The sequence below is a fragment of the Bombus vancouverensis genome, chromosome 8 (genome assembly GCF_051014615.1).
Source record: "Bombus vancouverensis nearcticus chromosome 8, iyBomVanc1_principal, whole genome shotgun sequence".
In the NCBI taxonomy this organism is placed as follows: domain Eukaryota; kingdom Metazoa; phylum Arthropoda; class Insecta; order Hymenoptera; family Apidae; genus Bombus; species Bombus vancouverensis.
In genome coordinates this window covers 10723984-10744871 of record NC_134918.1, presented here as the reverse complement: position 1 = coordinate 10744871, position 20888 = coordinate 10723984, and the positions used below count along the sequence as shown (strand labels likewise).

General features: G+C 34.7%; 1 protein-coding gene across 7 annotated transcripts in view; it reads left to right on the top strand.

Annotated features, from left to right (window-relative positions):
* LOC117162782 (EGFR adapter protein) overlaps positions 1-20888 on the top strand; it is a 276395-nt gene that overhangs the window by 228783 nt on the left and 26724 nt on the right. The gene's annotated exons all lie outside the window — the stretch shown is intronic.

The window sequence follows — 20888 nt, the reverse complement described above, 5'->3', positions numbered from 1 at the left end:
GAACCGACAAATTATGCGTTCGTGACCTAAATGCGTTTTCGATCTCTTTAGAAAGATCGTAGGTAGGTAATGCAAAAGTTACCAAAGCGTAACACGAATCACGCAAGTATTAATTACGATATAAATTTATTAAATTACCAAAAATATTCAGTTTTTCAGTTACAAAGAAATTTCAATTGTGACACACATTTTTGTTCGAATAAAATGACTGTTGACTTTGTTAAACGTACATAAATCGCAAAATTGTTTCTGATATAATATATGCGTACATACAATGACTCAAGAAAATATTTAACTTAACTTACAACAGAAAAGTTTCTTACAAATACGTATATTGTCCGATTTTTATGAATATATTGTGAAACTTTTTGAAGTTTCATTAACATTGTAATGGAACACGACTGCCGTGATTATTTTGGTAAAATTTGATACCAATCTGAAAATGTGTATAGTATTTACAAGTTATTTGTTGCAAATGTGCAATTAGACGTATAGCGTAGGCTAAAGATAGCCCCGCTACAAACATTATGGTTTATTAACGTAATCAATACTCTGATGATCTCAGCAAAATGTATGCTTGCGATAAATATCTTATGATTTCCACGCACATTTTCAAATTCGCTTCAAATTTGACCAATATCTAAAGAAATTTTAAAAAGCTTAAAAATAAAAAAGAAAATAAAAATTCTCTGAAATATTCAGAATATTTTCCTAAACCACTGTGTTCATAGTCCGAAAGAATGGACCTTTCTTATCATATAGGTCATACAAATTCGATAATTGTATCACAAATATGTACTTTTAAAATTACACGACTCAAACAAGCTCTTCCAGAAGAGCGAAAAACTACTTGGTAACGCACGAAACGCGTTTTACGCTAAACACTTAATGTTGTCTAAAAGAACAGTCTCTAGAGAACGCTAATCAAATATTATTTTTCTGATTTACTATTCTTCCTCTTAAACTCTCTCTTCCACGATTTTGACATTCTCCTGAGACAAAACGAAATTATCTCCAGCCGTGACACTGCGATATATATAGAGTCAGTCTATTATTTGCTGCAATTTAAACGCAATTAACGTGACAGTAAGGTGAACGGAATAAGATCATCTGCGTGACATTCGATCTCAGTGAGACATTCGATAGTATCGTTTCCAACTATTCTTCGTAAGGAGCGGAAAGAGCAGGTAGGACCTGCACGCAAGTCAACTTTCACGCGAGTCAACGAAGATTGCGTCATTAAAATGATCCCAAGGCACTGGCGCGCGACGCGGTGCGGTGCGGTGCGACGCGTCGTCCGGCTTATCTTTTATCTTCCTTTCTTTTCTGAACCGTTGCGCTTGCTCGTTCTGCGCCGGACTGCAAATCATTGAGAACATCTTACCGTATTAACCGATCGCGATTAGGTTGCAGTACCGCAACATGACCCCAAATATGCCGATGCATCTGGCAAGTAGGAATTCAAGAAACCAAGTCCCCCCCATTGTTTCGCCAAATGGAGGCAAGCCGAAACCAACGGCTAGTGAAAAAGTCGTGGCATTTTTGTTGTTGTTTCGTTGCCTGTAAAGACATAACTCGCAAGTTTTATTCAATGTAAAACGAGATGAAATAAATGACGCGAACGAGAGCATATAACGGAGAACATTTTGCGTAGAATGAAGAGGAATACTGTTATAGAATCAAAACACAAAATGAAATCTTTCACGTTTCATGCTTTTAGAATATGCTCGCGTATAATGGCAGATGAAAGTATTATTGTTACACACAGTTGTAATGTACAGTCATTAAAAGAGAAACATTTTCAATGTTATTCAATTATATTCGAATTAGTTCAAATGTATGTAACTGGAAATCTTAATTACATTATTTGATAACTTATAACGAGACAAGATTCAGAACACGGTAACATTTCGTCGGGACAAAAGTATTCGTGAAGTTTCTAAAAAACATGATTCTACATCTTCCAATATTTCCTCTTTCTTTCTTTTGTTTCTTTCAAATTTCTGTGAATTGCTCTTTCAACTTTGAATCATATTTCTGTACTAACTTCTGTCTTTGTCAACTTTTGCTCGTCTATTGCTTTAAAGTTATGATATGTAGTTACATATATTTGAATATCTATGTTTGTTATTTGATAAGCTGGAAAATATTTTTTTCCATTTCTGCAAAAAACTGTTTTTCAAGGCATTAGGATAAGTAATAATACGGTAGATAATATTTTCAACAATACGCATAAGTTAATACGTAATACATAATAAGATCGTAGAAATTTTGAGGGAGAAAGTGGATATTTGTTACGATTTTTCCGATATGCGGAAAATACCGATCGAAGAGGAAATAGCGTGGAATTTTACTGAAACAAAGTAAACTCACATGCAAAGATTTTCACATGCGTGAAAGAAACGTAACGTTGTATATATAGTAACGACTTGCCACTTCTCATGTTGTTTTGTACCTGTTCAACTGGTTGACGTGTTAAATAGATCCACTATCCCAGTAAGTCCGAAACGAACTGGTTAAACCAAACATGGACGTAGGAAAAGGCTAGAAGAAAATCTAAAAACCATGGATCCCTTCGAAGACGTACGATCCAGCGATCTAAGAAAGTCCCATGGAAAAAGTTGGAATGCTAAGATTCCGAGGAAACCGAACGAATAAATATCTAAAGTGAAATGGGAATTTGTTACCGTGGAAAAAGGAACGCTTGGAAACTGCTATCTGGTTGAAGAAATATTTCTAAAAGGATGCATTAAAGCCACTCTGAAAGGACGCACTCGATAGTTTCTAACGGCGATGGAAACATTCTACGCATACCGTTAAAACTATATCAAGTAATTTTAATCTCATTTGACAAACGTGTTACCTAATGACCAACGATAAATTCAGAAAATTCCCCGGCATGGCTGTATCCGAGGAAATCCACCTGGGCTACTGTATCCACCGCACTCACGATGATACATCGCCCGGTTGCTTTAAATTATCGAAAGCTGATTTTGACTTTCTAACTCTCTAATTTCTTGGTCGTGTCGCTTCGCGGCACTACGATGTATTTATGGATTTACTTACTAACTCATGCGAAAAGCTAAAGTGGATAGGCACCGTTGCGAATCGATCGTTGAATTTGCCGATCTAGGAGAGTCACCGATCGTTCGAATGCATGCAGAAGCCTTCGAACGGCCTAACCTTAGCGATATTACCATCGAGAAGAGACGGCAGAGAGAAAGAGAAAGTAGAAGAGGAAAGAGAAAGACAGGAGAGGGTATAAGCCGTGGGATCGGACGGGCGCATTCCTCAGGACCGTACTTATAAGCTGCTCGTGGCATCGGATACCTCGTGTTCGCTGCCTCTTGTCTCTTTACCGACAGAGTGTCTGTATAATACTGATATTTCAGCAGCCCCTTTTCTACCTTTATACAGCATCCCTGTATAAATTACTCGAAATTGGAGAAATTCGACAAATTTCAGAAATACAATGAGAACTAATTGTATTGTGTTAACGATCCCTCCGGGTGTATATTCAACGATCCTTCCAATTTTCTGATTATTACGTTTGGCAAAATGCTAGGAGCGTGCATACGAAGTGTACTTATAAAGGTAGAAAAATATGAAATTGAATTTATAGGATTTATATTTTTTGTACGTTAAACACGTGTGTTACCTTGTACGTATGCTATCAATTTATAACATCTGTTAGAAGAATCATCAAATTGCACATAAAAGAATCGCATTGCGTGGATGAAGAACAATATTTGAAATAACAGTAATAATAACGCTATTAAATATACATCAGAACGTACAAGAACGAATTACACAGAAAAATCATTTCTGGAGAAAGATAAATAAATAATAATAGGCTGCTTCTTCAGATCTCCCGCAGAGAGCATGATTCGTGCGCACGTATGAAAATAGGAAAAATGATATAAATAGCATGAGGTAATGTTGTTGAAGCACTTATCACCACCTTCCACGTAAATCGTCTTCAATCCTTTTTTAGCTCCGCCCTTTAAGTCGTGCTCACAGCCCAGACACATTTATCGTGATGCATTCGCTCTACTTCCTTCCCATGACACGTCGTGTGCATCGTTCCCACACTACCAACTAGCACAATTTAGATAAACCGCTGTGGTGGAGAGATTAAAAGGTTAGCCGAGAAAATACAGTACGTTAATTGCCGCCGCTTGAACCACACGACCTCGCCAGAAGTAACAAACAGGCCGGGATGTAACTTAAAGACCTTTCCAAAAAGGGACGTTCCTGTATATAAAAAAAAAAAAAAACGCACGGTGCATACGTTGCTGCTAACGCTGAAAGAGTAGGAGCAACGTTTCCCGAGTAATTTCGGGACAGATGCTGGTTTGGGTATAAAAACGTTAGATTTCTATGTGTACAGAGAACTTGATTCATAAACTAGTTGCAACGTCGACCGTTTATTCGGAAATTAATGGACAAACGAGGGATTATAAAGCTTTTACAGCTTTTACTGGCAAACGAAATTATTTCAAAGTAAAAGAAAGTCAAGACAGTTTCATCGCTAATAATCGAGCAATAAACGCGATCAAATTCATTCAACCAACCCTGTAATTAGAAAAGAAAAAGATGAGATAATTTTATATGTTTGCACCTTCGTCAATTATTTGCATCGAGTTGCATGAATTGTATTTGCATTCGTTTCATATTAATATAGGAAACTCTCTTAACTAACGAACATCCACGTTTTTGTATCGACCATTTGTTAAATTATGAGATATTGGTTTGTGTTTAAGTAAAGTATGTTTATTGAGTTATTTTTTAAACCATTGTACTTCGGAATAAAATCGAATTAAAAGCATCCTATCGCAATACATGCACGTTTAGCAACAGTTTATTAAAAATATTTATCCAGTTCTTGAAAGGTGTTAGTGCTTTCGAATTAATTTTGAAAGATTTTTGAGTAGCGTAGCTTTTACAGTAGCTTCCTACTTTAGAAAGTTTTATTCCATTATTTAAAAATATAATTATTTACGAGAAATAAATTCAGTGGGCATTTATAGCAGAACTTCATAATATTTTAATTTAATTGGCTCCTGTTTCTGACACGCGAGGACTAACGTTATTATTCGCATTGAAAAAACTTTGTAGATAATATACAAAATTTCCAAATGTTCATTTTTCGAGTATGTAAAACAAAATTTTATACGACGTGTATATAATTATAATTATTTAGATTATTCCTTATTAATGTACCAAAAACTGATTAATCGTTTGGTGCTTTCGTGTTAAATCCTTTAATAAAAGTAACACGTTGTTTTCAACAATTTTTTATGAAAATATACAAACTCTTTCATAAAACGTAGTACTATCGAATAAGGGTTTCCATAATAAATCAAAGGCGGAGAATAAAGCTTTATAGAAGAAGATTTTATTTTCCAGAAAATCCATCTTAGATATGCATCAAGTAAGCGTGCACTTAACACCTTATATCTTAGGCTACATCTCTTTCTGTGAAATGTACTATATATCTTATCGCTGTAAGGCTAAACAAACATAAAATAAGACAAAGTATTTAATGAAAGAAAGATATAGGTGCACCATCGCACAATTACTTGAGAGTTACACGAACGTATATTTGATATAATTTGAAAATCGATTTTCTTGAAAACAATGGTTTATTTCATAGTATTTTCTTGTTCACTTCCGACCTACTATACGTTATGCGACAAACCACAACTCATATAACTCAACATACTCAACATATTCATAGCCGCGCTAGTCTAATCAACTTATAATTAGTAATATAACAAGAAAAGATTCACGCTAAACACTACCCTAACTTAATGACAGATGAACATGTCCGTGATAAAATGAAAATAACACGATGATTACGATATGATTTTGCACAGTTACGATCGAAGAATTCTTTCAATTTCAATCTCATCTCACCGTCCCTGTAATTACGTAACATTGATGATTCGTTAAAATGTTAGTAGGTCTCTATGAGCTGAAACAGCTCTTCACCCTGAGATTAAGCGAGAGCGATAGTAAATGAATCTCTGGCATAGTCTTATTCCTACTCACGTGAGAACGTATAATCGATGTTCAGTGTAAAGAACGATCGGTGCCCTCAATTTTCTTATTGCCCAATACAGAAGAGTGGGGGCGGGCATTGCAGAATATTCCAATAAGACGAGCGGAAATCATACGTTAACAGGCATCGACGTCGTTTAAACGCTTCGCCCTCGCATATTTCGTGATGCACATGTAATCTACGAATAAGAAACTTTACTACCTGTGCACTGTTCGCACCTTATCTTATCTGTCAGCTAGCTCCGAGACAATTGCAAGTGCTGTTATTTCTAGAACTTCTACTCTTCCACTAAACGTTAATGTTACATTTTATTTGCAACCATTTTGATAGATATTTTGAAAGAATTTATCCCAAGAGTTCGTACTGTTGCGTATTAAACATTCTATTAAATCGTTTAATAAATTTCAAACTTTCGAAATAAGACTCGTACCGTTCATAAATTCAATCCACCATCCACGATATTATATTGATAAAACGAGGACAATATTTTTCATGGAATTACGTTTTGTATATCACTGTCGTTTGCAAACCCACGAAGCGTGATATTCTCATCTTGTTTCGAGTTGTTATTAGGCAGGCCAGGGAAAATTAAAGAAACAATCGCAGAAAGTGGACTTTTTTCTTCCATTATCATATAATGCTTTATTTTTAACACCTACGGTAACATAGTTTCTCTAGTGATCCGTCATGCGCTGCAAAATAATCCCTTCGTCGAGATTGAAATCGCTTGAATAAAAAAAAGATTCGTACGTTGTTTCGGAGTTCGTGTTTCAATTTTTCGTTAAATATTGAACAGGTATTATAGAGAGTTTCAACATTTCAGCCAGTAAACACGCAAATATTGACATAAATCTTAGCTTTCGCTTTCCCTTTGCACGCTTGATATGCGAATCGATTTCTCTGCGGCCAATACGTTCTTTCTTGTTTAACAACGTATAAAAAGCTTGGCGTTTGTAATAAGAATATCAAACACGGTGCATGCACCAGCGGATAACAGGAAACGCTGTTAACTTTCACCAACGCGGTGCTTAAGGAGGCCTCGTGGATGCGACGCGATGCCTTCCGATGTTTCGCCACAAAAGATATTTCGAATTACGTCGTCAAGAGTTATTTTTGTGGAAAGGTTCGTCACACTCGTTGAACAACCCTCGGCTGCCTATTGAAACGACAGCGTGGACACCCTCGCTTCCACCGACAATGGAAAACGCGAGATTGATCTCACTTCTGTCCGTCCTCAGACAAAACCCCGAAGTCTTTTAACGAGCCCTTAAAAAGGTAGAATCCAAATTCGATCACGGCACACGAGACCCCTCGAACAAACGCCTCGGCCGAGTCGACAATCGCACAAAATCCAGGTGGATTCAGGTAACACGTCTCGTGTGCCACGGCAATAATACCTAGTCCATACACGATACTCGTTCTCTTCCTACTTGTGAACCGCAGTCGAAATGTAGTTATTTTAGAATAGAAAGAAGGCCAGATACCCTCGATTCCGAGATAGAAAGAGATTGCGTGCTGGATGGAAAAAAGAAGACAATGAAAGGAGAGAAAAAGAAAGAGAGAGAGCGAGAGAGCTTCCAGGTCGCAGACGTTACGGAATTCCTCTCGACATCAATAGAGCATCGTGCACAAAGGGTGGGCCATTATTGTCGGGGCACTTCATAGGAGCTCCAGGTACAATATGAACTCTCGAGCCTTGGTGGAGGCATAAGTTACACCTGGTAGCTCCTCAATAACACATTACTTCCCCGGCAAAGAACGTAGTAATGGCTTCGTCGTGGATTCGTCGTACCACTCGAACTTGCTCGTTCATTCTCCCTCGTCGTTTTGTTGGAGAACTGAAAGCATCTTTTTGTGGTATTTTCCTTCGCTTAGAAGCTCCTCGCCAACTATGAGAAACCCATGAGAATATAATTGGCACCAAGGCTATGGGTGTCCCCTCGGTTGCGCCGCTTCGAACCAAACGTGTTCCTTCCCTGTTTTGCATCATAAATAAACCGATCGTTATTCGAACCCAGCGAAATGTATCGTTTCTGGACATCGATTGTGTAATACTGTTTGATGGATTTTGTTCTTTAATTCAATACCGATGTTGTATAACGCGAGTATAACGTGGTAAATACGAGTGTTTCGCAATAGGAATTATAGGAAATTGCGTCTATTGTTATGCCATGAAATTTATTTAATCAGTTAGATATTTATATGCGTATATCGCATGAAATATTATTTATATTGCAGATCTATTCGATAGATATTTATATATTTATTTATTTTTATATTTGAAAGTAATCAGCGGATAGAAGGGTTTTTATTACCTTTGGGTTTACAAAAATTAGCAGTAATATCAATAAAATCACATAACAAAATACCTGTTATCACTAGTCTTTTAAAAAATATATGGCAGTAAATATTTTGTATGATTCGTTTAATATAAGTATCTCAATAAATAATATAATTAATAAAAAATAGTATAAATGAAGTTACGTCTGCAAAATATGTGGCATTATTATATTTTTCGTACTTATTCCGTTTATATCAAAATCTATAATTGGAACAAGCTTGGTATATTTATTCGCGTAATTGCAATTTCTTGACAATTAAAATACAAAACATTTATCCACTAGGGAAAACAACTGCTGAACAATAATTATTTAAAATTACGCGCTAAGGTTAAATGATCGATTTCGACGGTCTTTTCAATGACAGCGAGTAAATAAAAACGGATAACTCCAGCATATTTTATACATTTTTACCATTTTCATTTCTTACATAAACTACCAGCGGTTTTAATAATACCAGGACTATATTTCATTCTATATTCATCTCATATTCATGTTTAAGGAAGCCCAAGTATACCTTTGAAGCGGTATACTTTTTGCGAAACGTAAGAATCTGGAAAAAGCGCACTGCAAGCCCAGATAGGTGCACATAGGAATCATACTAGGCGCGTTATTAAAGTTCAGGGAAGTAGGTCGACTCGGTAAATCAAGTACAATGGCGGTCTCCGTCCAGCAGTGTACACTTCTGCTGTCCCTATACTGAATTTTTATACATACTAAAGGTTTTAGAAACACGGGACGCTGGAGACGACTGAAGTTTTCAGAGATCTTGAGAATGATCCCGGCAACGACCATAGCTTTCGTCCACTCGGGATTTCCACAGTGTGCAAGCAATATATACGTTTAAATGCAGTGCACATGACCCTCTGTGTGCACATCGCACCAGTACGTTTATCCACTTTACTTCTTTCCAGTGAAGAACACTTTCTGGTATTGTCTTACAGCCTGTTCCGACAAGGGGAAGTAATGTGCGTTGCCAATGCACGTATCGCGCGCTTCTTACACGTATGGTGATGCTTACTAAACGTGTACGTTGCTTGCCATGTCTAGATAATTTTTGCAAAAGAAGGAACTATTCCACGGTGACGTGATAAAATTCTATCGTAATTAAGATGCAGCGCATTTTTGTAAAAATCTGATACGCTGTCAACGACAGAGATGTAAGATTGAAGGTATGAAGAGTACGAGGCAAGAATACGATAAGTCGTATTTTACATTCTTTACAGGGGAACGATTTTTAAATTCAATCCAATATATTAACAACATAGCCTTCTCAAAGATTTATAACGATAGCAAAATCGTTGTCGAACGACGAGACTTTGTGCTTATCATTTTTTAACCTTCATTTTTCGAACTGTGTTAAAGATTTTTTAATATAACGATGCTTTTTTTATTTGCGCAAAAACTTGTGTGTACGTAAATATCTATGGTATATAGTATATAATAATGTGAAAAATCGAATCATCGTTTTATCAAGGGGAGAAATAAGAGGATAAAGGAAACAATTGGCTATTTCCTTTACCTTCGAGTAAGGATGCGGTCTTCCTCTGTTAGGTAAAGTGTAATGTCGAATAGACTCTCGAGCGGAGCATCAAGTGACTTCAGACCCTCGTATATCCTTACACGTCCCTTGCATGAAGACATTCCACGTGCACACTCTAACCTTCCGGCAGTTTAAGTTTGCTATTCCTCGGTAACCGCCGTGCCCGCACTTGACAAAAGATTTCAAGTAGATAACAAACTTACGGTATGTTAACGGAGCGTGATAATTCGTAGCATAAGGAAATTTCTCCATCGTAGCCCAGTTAAACATTTTAGTGTCCTACTTGTGCCGTATAAATAACGTAACTACAATACATTACCAGCATGTACGCGGAACTACGGAACTATAGTATGCGCATGTACGTATAATTCGATATTTAATTCGAAACATTTGTCTATACGAAATATGTGTATGGAATAACCATATTCCTAAGAACCATATTCAATAAAACGTATAAATAAGAAATACACGCCTGTAAATATAATAAATAGAGACTCAGTTTTTCTCCGGATGAAGAACAAAGCTTCCAACTTGTATATTATCTCGATACGAATATAACTTTTTAATCTTAAACGTTTTTTCTTAACGTTGAGCGGATGTAAACGTCCCATAATTGCCATAATTTGTAGATCGTACAAAATCAGCCGTACGTGGAAATTACACGTTGCAACGATGACATCGTCGTGCGGTAAGATGACACGACTGAAACGCAACATTCTTCCACAGCTTTTTAGTCATTTTGTCACGCTTCTTTTTCCCTTTCGTAGAGTTTAGAAGGTACTCCCTTTGACGACGTCAATGCGTGTTCACACTCTGTGTGCATAACGCACCATTACGCTTATCCACTTTACTCGAGCACACTTCCGGTTTTGTCTCGCGGTTTCTCTCCACTCAGGGTAGTAACAATTATTCATACTGACATTCATGGCTACGCACAATTTCTCGTTTTTCTCCCATCGTCGCGTTGCTACGATTAGTATTTTTTGATCGTGACGGTATTAACACGCAGGAAACGTTCCATCAAATACAAAGAAAAAAATGTAAGATTGCTGGAACATGTTAACGACACTGTGAATCTTCTTTATCTTTTCCTGTAATCGTAACAAAACAGGTTTGCTCAATCTTGTTTCACAAATTTACACATCATTGAAGAAAATGAAGATTCTTCTATAATTCTTCCTATTTTTATGCATATTTACCTTTTTGCTGGTTAATGATATTACGATAATCAATAATGTTATTTTTTACTAACTTTATTATATGTACGTACATACATGTACATGTTTCAATAAAGTTAGGCAACGTGGTTTTTATCTATTATATTTAATACAATTTTTAAGTTGAAATTAATATCATTGCTATGAAATTACTATTATAAAACTGTTGGAATTAATATGCTCTCGATGCCAGATTTTATAGTACTTTGGAGGATTATTTTCTTCAATATGACAACTTGTGATTTATAAAAATTTCAATGCTCGAATTTATCTCTCTTCATGTACATTACTTGCGTATTTCTAAATTATAGAAATAGATATTGTTACTATTTAACCAATTCTTTTTCGTGTGACATAACATTTTTTTTTGTTTCGTCATCCGTATTTGCTAATATCGTAATTTTTCGACATAAACGTCAAATATTAAAGTAGAAGAAAAAAAAGGACGTAGATAAGAGTTGTAAAATATATTATCTAATTGTAAGCTCCCTCCACGAAAAACCCGCTCAAACGAAGGAAACATAAATCAGACAAAATAGTATCTGATAACGTACCATTTTTTGTTATTTTTATTGCGCTTCTTACAATAACGATGTGAATTTTTACAAGCAACCAATGTTTCTTTGAACTCTGATAAGATATCTAATTGACCCCTGTATATTTTATATGACATTTAACGAGATCTAGGAGAACAATTTTATTTTACAGAATTATCGCTATTGGTATTCGAATTATCTATGCTAACCAACGTGGTAAATTTAATTGAAGCAACAAAACAGTGGCCGTTAAATGACGTGAAAATAAAATTAATCTACAGCAGCCATAAATGACGAGAATAATTTTCGGTCCAATGTGTTCACATCGTAATTACAAACTTCCACTAAAATTCCATAGAAGTTCAAATACTAACAGCAATATACATTTGCCCGGACCGGATTGAATCGTACATTTTACACCTACATAACTACCTAAGTATTATATATTATATCGATTTTTACAAGAAATAAAATAAAGCGATGAGATAGTAAAACGCGAACATCAACGTTGAATAGCGAACAAAGTATAGTATTGATGGGTCTTCGGACCGCTTTTATCCTTGCGGTTCTCCTACGAATAAATTTAGTATGGGCATTAACTGCTAATAACCCAACTACATATCTCCAGCCTATGTTCGTTATTAATACCCTGATCCACTAATAGCAGACAGCGGTAATCTTGAGAGACAAATGCCAGCTACTGTTGATCACCAGTCCAAATTACGACGAGAATTATCAGAGCGATAGATTACGATAGTAGTTCATTCCTTGAATGGACAGAAACGGGCATAATCCTTTCCTTTGATCATTTTGCCGAAGATATATAAAAATAGCTGAACTCGATAGACGAACGAAGATGTTGGCAGGGAACGATTTTTCTTGCAAACTTTTGCATGAATATAGTCAGCGGACAATTTAAAACACCAACGTAGAAACTACTAAATTATTTAAAATACTCTGGACGTACATAATTATCTGCATTCGTAGTTTTTTATTCTCTTGCGAATCGCTAATAAGAATTACAAGTGGTAGAAGAAAAAAATTTTTTATAAAAGACACAGTAAATTTATGTAACTTCTTCGTAACATGTAATCGTTGAATGTTAAAAGTTAAAGATACGAGGATTTAAAATTTATCTTCACCCCGTCGTTTTTATGTTTGATCGTTCTTTACTTGAAACTTTAAAATTACTTCAAAATAAAAACGTAAACTTCATATACGATATACAATTATATGTATAACAGGCAGATCAATATTTCTCTGATTCAAGACGAAAATTGCTGAAAATGATCCAAATCTCGAAAAATTATCAGATAAATATTAGGTACACGTTATATATAATTTCTAATATTCCACAACAATTATTATATAATTTAAGAAGTATTTAGTTTTCCAAAACTAGCGTAATTCGATGTTTGTTAACGAGCAGTAGGCAGGAAGCCATGAAAACGCGGAATTTCACGAAATGTTTTTGGTCAGATTTAATTAACCAGTGATACGGGGATGGTGAGGGGCAAGGGTCGCGAAAGAGTGACAGGAAAAGGGGGTTTAATTTCGTCAGTTATGAGCACTAATGAAACTGTAGTTTGTGTTTCGACGTCAAGCCATTGTTTCTGAGTCGCCGGCACAGCCTGAGGCCACTAAAAAGGGCCAAGGTAGGCTCATTGTCCTGCGAGTACGTGCTCTAATGTACCCTTAGGCTTTCCGCGTTGCTCGAAAACAATACAATCCTGTGAAATCGAGGTAAAAAACTTGTGATAAGCGTACGAGCTCACTCGTCTGCAGCGAAAATATTTCCACCTGTTACCACAACAATAAGACGATATCTCTTAATCACGAATAAACAAACGTGGCAAAAAAAAAAAGATAGAATTTCTTCCTACTTTCAACTTTTTAGAAATTACGTAACTGAAATAAATTCAATGAAATAGTAATTGTTCAGTAAGTGGTAGTTATGCAATTATCGATGTTGGATGAACAGTGTTTAAACAAAGTAACAGCAACCTGTTATATACATAGAGTGAAATTTAAAAAACTACACTCTATAAACTTCTTGACTGTGATTCGATCACCGCAGTAAAAATAAACGATCGAGCATAAACGTTAAGCTAAAACAAATATTCACGTAGCCCGGACAGAAGCTTTTCAGTTTCGCTGTCCTCTTAAATTGATGGCTACTGTGAATAAACTAGCACTGATAGTTCTTCGCGTCTCTTAACGAACTCGAGAAAGGTTCTAAAATTCGAGAAGTAAAGACGATATTGAATTTTAAGTTTCTATCTTCGAGGAACGAAGAAAAGGAAAGGAACGTCGAAACGTTGGTGTCGACTCACGCGATAATATCGCAAAAAGGTATACAGAGTGTCCTGTAACTTTGACCGAGAAGATTGAGTCAGAAATAGCGAATAAAAGTCTTTCTTATTTTCAAAAGTATTTGTTTAACAGGCAGACGTGCGCTTAATCGTGTCTCGACTTATAAAATCTTGTCGCGAATAATAATACCTTTACATATGTTTGTGCTTGTTGCATCGACTATCGTAGAATACAGAATAAAATAGAATATTCGATATCCATGCATATCGAAGAAATTACTTCGGGTACTTGAATACTTTAGAAACTGTTGAAACTGTCTATCCTCTTGGATACACAGTTATGCTCTTCTTATCGATGAAAATTTCTCAGAACACTCTTTAACGTGTTCCAAGAGTCGCAAAGGAGATGATCCCATAAAAAGATAAGTAAAAAACATATAGCAGGACAAACGGACATTTTGGTAGTTGACTTTATTTCGGAGAAAATTAATTTTCATTATTTACGTATTTCACTGATCTAGCTTTCTGCGATTTTTACTACATAGAATCATATAGAATCAATTATGCGTTTAAGAGATTACAGGTATCAATCCTTTTCTCTTAATATCAGTCGATATCTTTAATTGCTGAACGCGCAATTGCTTCTTATGTGATTCTGGAAATGAAAGTAACAGAGAATCAAATCAGGCAAATATATACATATTTGAAGTATCCATTATTCCAAAAACGAAAAATCTTATCAAAAAGTATCATGTCATATGTTTGACTTACTTTTCGCGTAGCCCCTTCCCAATAGTGTTGCATCAATTACAGAACATCCTATACGTACGTAAGTTGGAATTTGATGAAGGCAGAAACATAGATTGACGGATTGCTTGAACACGTTGTCCGTAATTTAAATGTGTCGTCTGATCTAATCTTCTTGCCATCTCTAATGCCTGTATTATCCCTGCGGCGGTCTCAGAGGAAAACGAACGCAAGGAAAAAGAAATTGAAAAAAGCACGTTCCGTGAGTTACTATATATTTGACCGTATGTTACATAAGGAAACGCCATCTTGCACATTGGATCTCGATTGGATGCGCCAGCAGTTCGGTCCAGACGGGATTTTCTGAAAAGAATCTGCAATCGGAGGGACGATATCGTGTATCGTATACCGACCACATTGAACGTTGGCTTTACAAGAGGATTGCAGCTAAAATAATCTATCACGATAGCTCTAACCTTTCAACAATACATGCTAACCAGTCTATATATTGAATTCTTGCGAACGATTGCGCTGCCCCGTGTTGCGAACGAAATAGTAAGATAAATTGCAGTGACATTTCCACTTGTTCGAAAGAACGATATTACGTCGACCTCTAATTTCTGTGAAAACGCAGGTGTAATTTTATGTATTTTATTTCCACTTATTCGAAAGAACGAAATTACGTTGATTCCTAATTTGGGTAAAAACGAAGGTGTAATTTTATGATACAGATATTGCATAACTAAACGGAACATGATTAAATTAATTAAACATAAACATTATACATATAATTTTCTATGAATTCGTTCGGGCACTTGATTATAATAGATTGTTATCGCAAACGTGTGATACACCGAAATTATAAGAAAACATTTAAGGAGAGGTATTTCAGGATTGTTGAGATTTTTTTTTAGATCTGATTAACAAATTGACCGATTCATCTTAGTGCGTAATGAAACCTTAGAGTTTAATAACATTATTTACATACGCCAGCTATGATAAAGACGTGCAGTAGAAACTTGTTCGTAAATTACTTTATTTTACGTAAAAATTACGGAAATCGTTTAGACTTGATGTAGTACACTTAGGATTTAATGATAGTGTATCAATTATAACGTAGTAATTGTATATATATTTCCATGTTTTACAACTATACTACAGCCAATGATTTATATACGGAGGTTTCCTTAAACGCAAGTTTGACAGATCATTCCACGAGTTTAAAATACGTAAACATAATCATTTAGTATATGAATTTTCCCCATGCAATATCATTGAATCTTTATCGACCATGTCTACGTTAATATCCAAAGCTAAAAAATTCTCAAATTATTATATTTCACTGTAATATTGTGAAAAGATTGAATTTTGTTTAATTCTACTGTTAAACTGACTTTACGAAACTTTAAGCAGATTTTACATATCAATGAATAATTTTCAATGAATTTAGAAATAAAGCAAAATCACGATTCCAGCTTCCATACGGCGGACTCGATAAACAAGATTAGAGAAATAAGCCCGATTCTATCGCAAACCGAACTTCGGGCAAGCAATTTTCCAAAAAGCTTGCTTTCCAAGTGTAGGGAAGCTTGGCCAATACATTCGGAAAGTTGATCAATCAGAAGCACGACTGGACCATGTTGCTGTGTGCGAGCAACTATGCAGTAATATCGCGCAAAGTCGTCGAGTACATTGAAGGATGATAAAACAGGTGAACTGTTCGGTTTGCGAATAGACCAAACCAAGGGAAAATCGGCCTGCTGTCTCGAGGGCTCATCCAATGATCATACGGAAGATCGAGCTTAGAGCCGTTCGTGATGTTAATTGCTGATCAAAGAGCCAGCTTCGGCTAAAACTACGCTCTATATTCTGTATTCCTCTCTGGCCTGTATTTCTCGTCCGATACCTCTCCTAATATTCCTGAGGTTTTACATTACAACGAGCAAAGCGTTGCAAAGACGATCAAACAATTTTGCGGTATTTTGCACCTACCTTGAACCTGAACTGAAACTACTCTATGTAGATTTCTTTCTTTTTCTTTTTTTGCTTACCCTATCTCTGTATTCTTCATTAACCCATCGACGTACTGTGTACGTATATATTAGATTGCCCGAAAAGTATTTTTTTTTCGCAAACATATTTTTTACAACAGTGCACCTTCGTACAAACGTGAAGCCAAGTCTGTGAAATGTCGCGGTGTTTATCTCAACAGAAGAAAATGGATCGTACGTAATTCGACAAAATAATATAAAACAAAAAACATTGTTTATTGTTTCCTCATAAAACGAAAGAAATTTTTCGGACAACCTAATACAAAGTACCCTAAATAAATCCTTCGGAATTTGGGCTAAGGAAATTGTTAGTGGTAGATGACTAAAAACGTTTCAGGCAGAAATTGGATGGTTTGACGAGAGACACATCGTTTAATACGAACTTCTTATGAGCGTGCAAACCTCTTTTGCCGATGTATATAGATACCGAGTATTTTCCATATATGGTAGAAATTATTCAGCTAAAACGAGCGCTCGTGAATGAAAATGAAGACCTTTGACTCTTGTTCATAATTAATCAACGCTGAAATCGAGGTCGCCATTGTTTGTAATTTGCATTCGTTTCCTCTAATTATCGATGTGCTTTAAAAAAGTATTCTTAATTACGAACACCTGGTTATTGATCAAACTTGTTCTATGATACGTAATAAGTAATATGTATAAGTATGTATAGTACAGGGAAATTAATATTTTTTCAAATATAATTTTAAACTTACGTTAAGTTATATACAATATAATAAAAATTGAACGAAATTTGTAATTCAAGATAGAAATTTGTATTACAATCGGCATCTATTTTTGAAAAAAATACGTCGTGTTATCATATTATGTAAATGCATATTATTTTGGAATATGAATTATTCGACTAACGTAATGTAAAATTTACAACATATAGGCAATGATCGCAATCTTGTCTGTTAATTAACTATTAGTAAACGTTTAACGTGGCAGGTTAATCTCCGTTATGCCCGCGCGTGTACCTCAGTGCATAGTTTATGTCTCTATCGACATCTCTCCGAAATCTCCATCAGTTTCATGTCAAATCAAATAAAGTAATCGACAGGTAGTCAAACAATGTCCCAGTACACGAAGGGACAAGTCTTGCCCGAATAAATCGTAATCACGAACATTTACGAATATTTCGATTATAATCGACAAAGCATACTTAGCGCCGAACGTCTAAATTTTGTCACAATACTATATACATATTTTGTATCATGCAGATAAAATCGAAATTATTTATCGAATTAAAATATCGATGTATGCGTATATTCTTAACGGGCTTGCATCTGTATAATAGAAGAGGAAACGCATTTTGTTCATGTTGGAAAAATGTGAAACTTTTTATTTTTATATTTTCTATATTTTATATTTATGTATTATTTTCTCCGTATTAAAAATTTCGAGAATTTTACATTTCAAAAGCAATTAGATTTTTTTCCAATGCAAAACACCTTCTGGCTACAGATATGTCCGCCAATAGATATGAAGTTATTAAATCTACATTTTCAAATAACAATTGAAATAATAAAATATTAAATCCTAATTGATTGACGTTTCCATTAAAATGGAATGTATCACATGCGCAAAAGAATTTTCGGAACGGTATAAAAAATGTAAAACCTGCTTTGTTTTCGTCAATCAACTTTCACCAAAGTTATTTTGACATGCAGTTAAAATAGAGCAACGAGAACAGCGTAATGTGTGAGCGAGATTGCTATAAAATTGAATAAACAAACGTTCGATGAGCGGAGTAGCTACGCGTGTCACAAACAGGAAACAGTAGCACACGTACGTATCTGTACGGTCAGGCGTGTACGTTTTCGATTTAATTTCAACATGTCAAACGAAAATGAGACGCCGTTGGTGAAGTCACTGTAACGAATAGTCGTTTAAAAAAGAGTTCGGAAAAATTTGATCCGTTTGGAAAACTTCATATATTCTTTCATATAAACTTTGGAAAATTTCATATATTCGTATTATATAAATATTGAATCCACAAACAACATAACAAGTATCGAATGAATAAAATACTATAGCTTGTGCAGTTAAATATAAAAATTACATCTCTTTGATCTGATATTTTTCAGACTGAAACTTGAAATTTTTATCAAATTTCCTATCAATATTATGATATCAACATTTCTCTCTAATGATCAATGATTTGTGCATTGTTACTGTAATTTATTATTATAATTTTTTTTATCGTCAAATGTTTATTTATTTGTTAATTCTGTCCTTAGAACGACACAAAATTCTATCGTTTCATGCGTGTTACGATTAAAAATTCTCCGAGAAACATATGGTACAGTTTGAGTTTCCACGCATGATTCTAGCGAATCAAATTTCATAATGTTAATAAATATCTAGTGCAGCGATCAATAACCACTATTCTGCGGAATGAAAGCGGTTGCTCGATCAACCGCGAAATTTGATTATCTAAATTATCTCATGAGGTATACCTGAATTAGTTTGAATAATCGGAATTCTATTCTATTATTTAAACGCGCTTAATGATTAAATTGCGACAGTACCAAAGCATTGAATATTTTAAAAAATCTAAACAATTCATCGGTAAACATACGAAATTGAATATTCACATGCGCCAGAAATTCAATTAATTATAAAATAAAATAAAAATGATAAAATAAATAATTTCCAATATTATTGACAGTTTTATAATTCAATTCTCAATATATTCCAATTGAAACTCTTGTTCTCCAACTTTTGTGATATTATTATGAACAACATCGTTTATGTCTATATCAAAATATTATTTGCCTTTGTTTAAACCATACTGGTGCCTGTATTTCAGATTAATAAACACTCATCGACTGAAAAAATCTAAAAGTAGAAAAAAAGTAGCGATGTTACTTTTTAATTTATTTTGAAGGCGTAGCATGGAATTTACGATTATGCCATCTCCTTGTGATAAATAAATTTGTAGAAGTCATTTGTTTTTTAAGCAGTTGAACACTAATCATACAGGTAATAATAGTTCTCCGTATGAAACTGATTAATGAAGCTGAGAAGCATAGGTACAAAAAGTGGAGTTGATCAGTTTGACTACGGGAAGACTCTTATCGAGGCCATATATCATCATTCTATTTCTCATATTAGGACATTCTCCGATAAAAGCAATTTAGTTGCAAAATCGATCTTCGCGTGAATAATCGTCACACAAAAACGCAATTTAAATTCCTTATATCCCTGGAAATGTCGAATTTTTTTATTAGCACATACAGCTACATGTATATTCATATACATACATTCTACGTTAATCAACTATAATGAGAAATCACAACAAAACATAGAATACACAAAGATATTTCAATTATATATGTACACGTAAAGTTTGTGAACCCTTATTTCACGAGAAAAAAAATTGGATCTTTTAATGGGAAACGAATGATTTTAATGAGAAGATCAGATTTCAATTGCTAAATTACATTTGTTTTGAATGTTTTGACAATCTGATTCTTGTCATAGTACTGTTAATTACCTTCTTCATATGTGATTTAACATAAACAAAAATTAAGTAATTTTGTGATATTCAAGAAAATACTACAGGAAGTTAATTATTTAATAAGACAAGATATAATTCTTACGGTGTATTACGATAATTTTGAGTCAGAAAATTCGATAGCTCATGAGACCGTGTATGATACCTATACATTGACTCGTGAAAATATTTGGACACTTATAGAAACCTTTCCTCCATGTATTATGTATGTCACGTAAAAATTTGTGTACGATATACGGCATGTGACAACTATCATGGACATATCGGTAAAGTTTGAAACAAATCCGAAAGATGTACACAGCATATAATTACAAAACACTTGTCGTAAATTACACGAAGTTCACAGAATTATTTGAACATTCAATTATCTATTATACTAACGAGCCTCGATATTTAGTCCTATTTAGTAACAATATTCTTATATTCTATATTCAATAGTTCTATTGTTCTATTATTCAATAATTCTATATTCTGACAATTATATATATGTCTAATGCGGACTATTCATTACTATACTAATTTTTTATTAAGTTCATAACTGTTACATACATTTCAA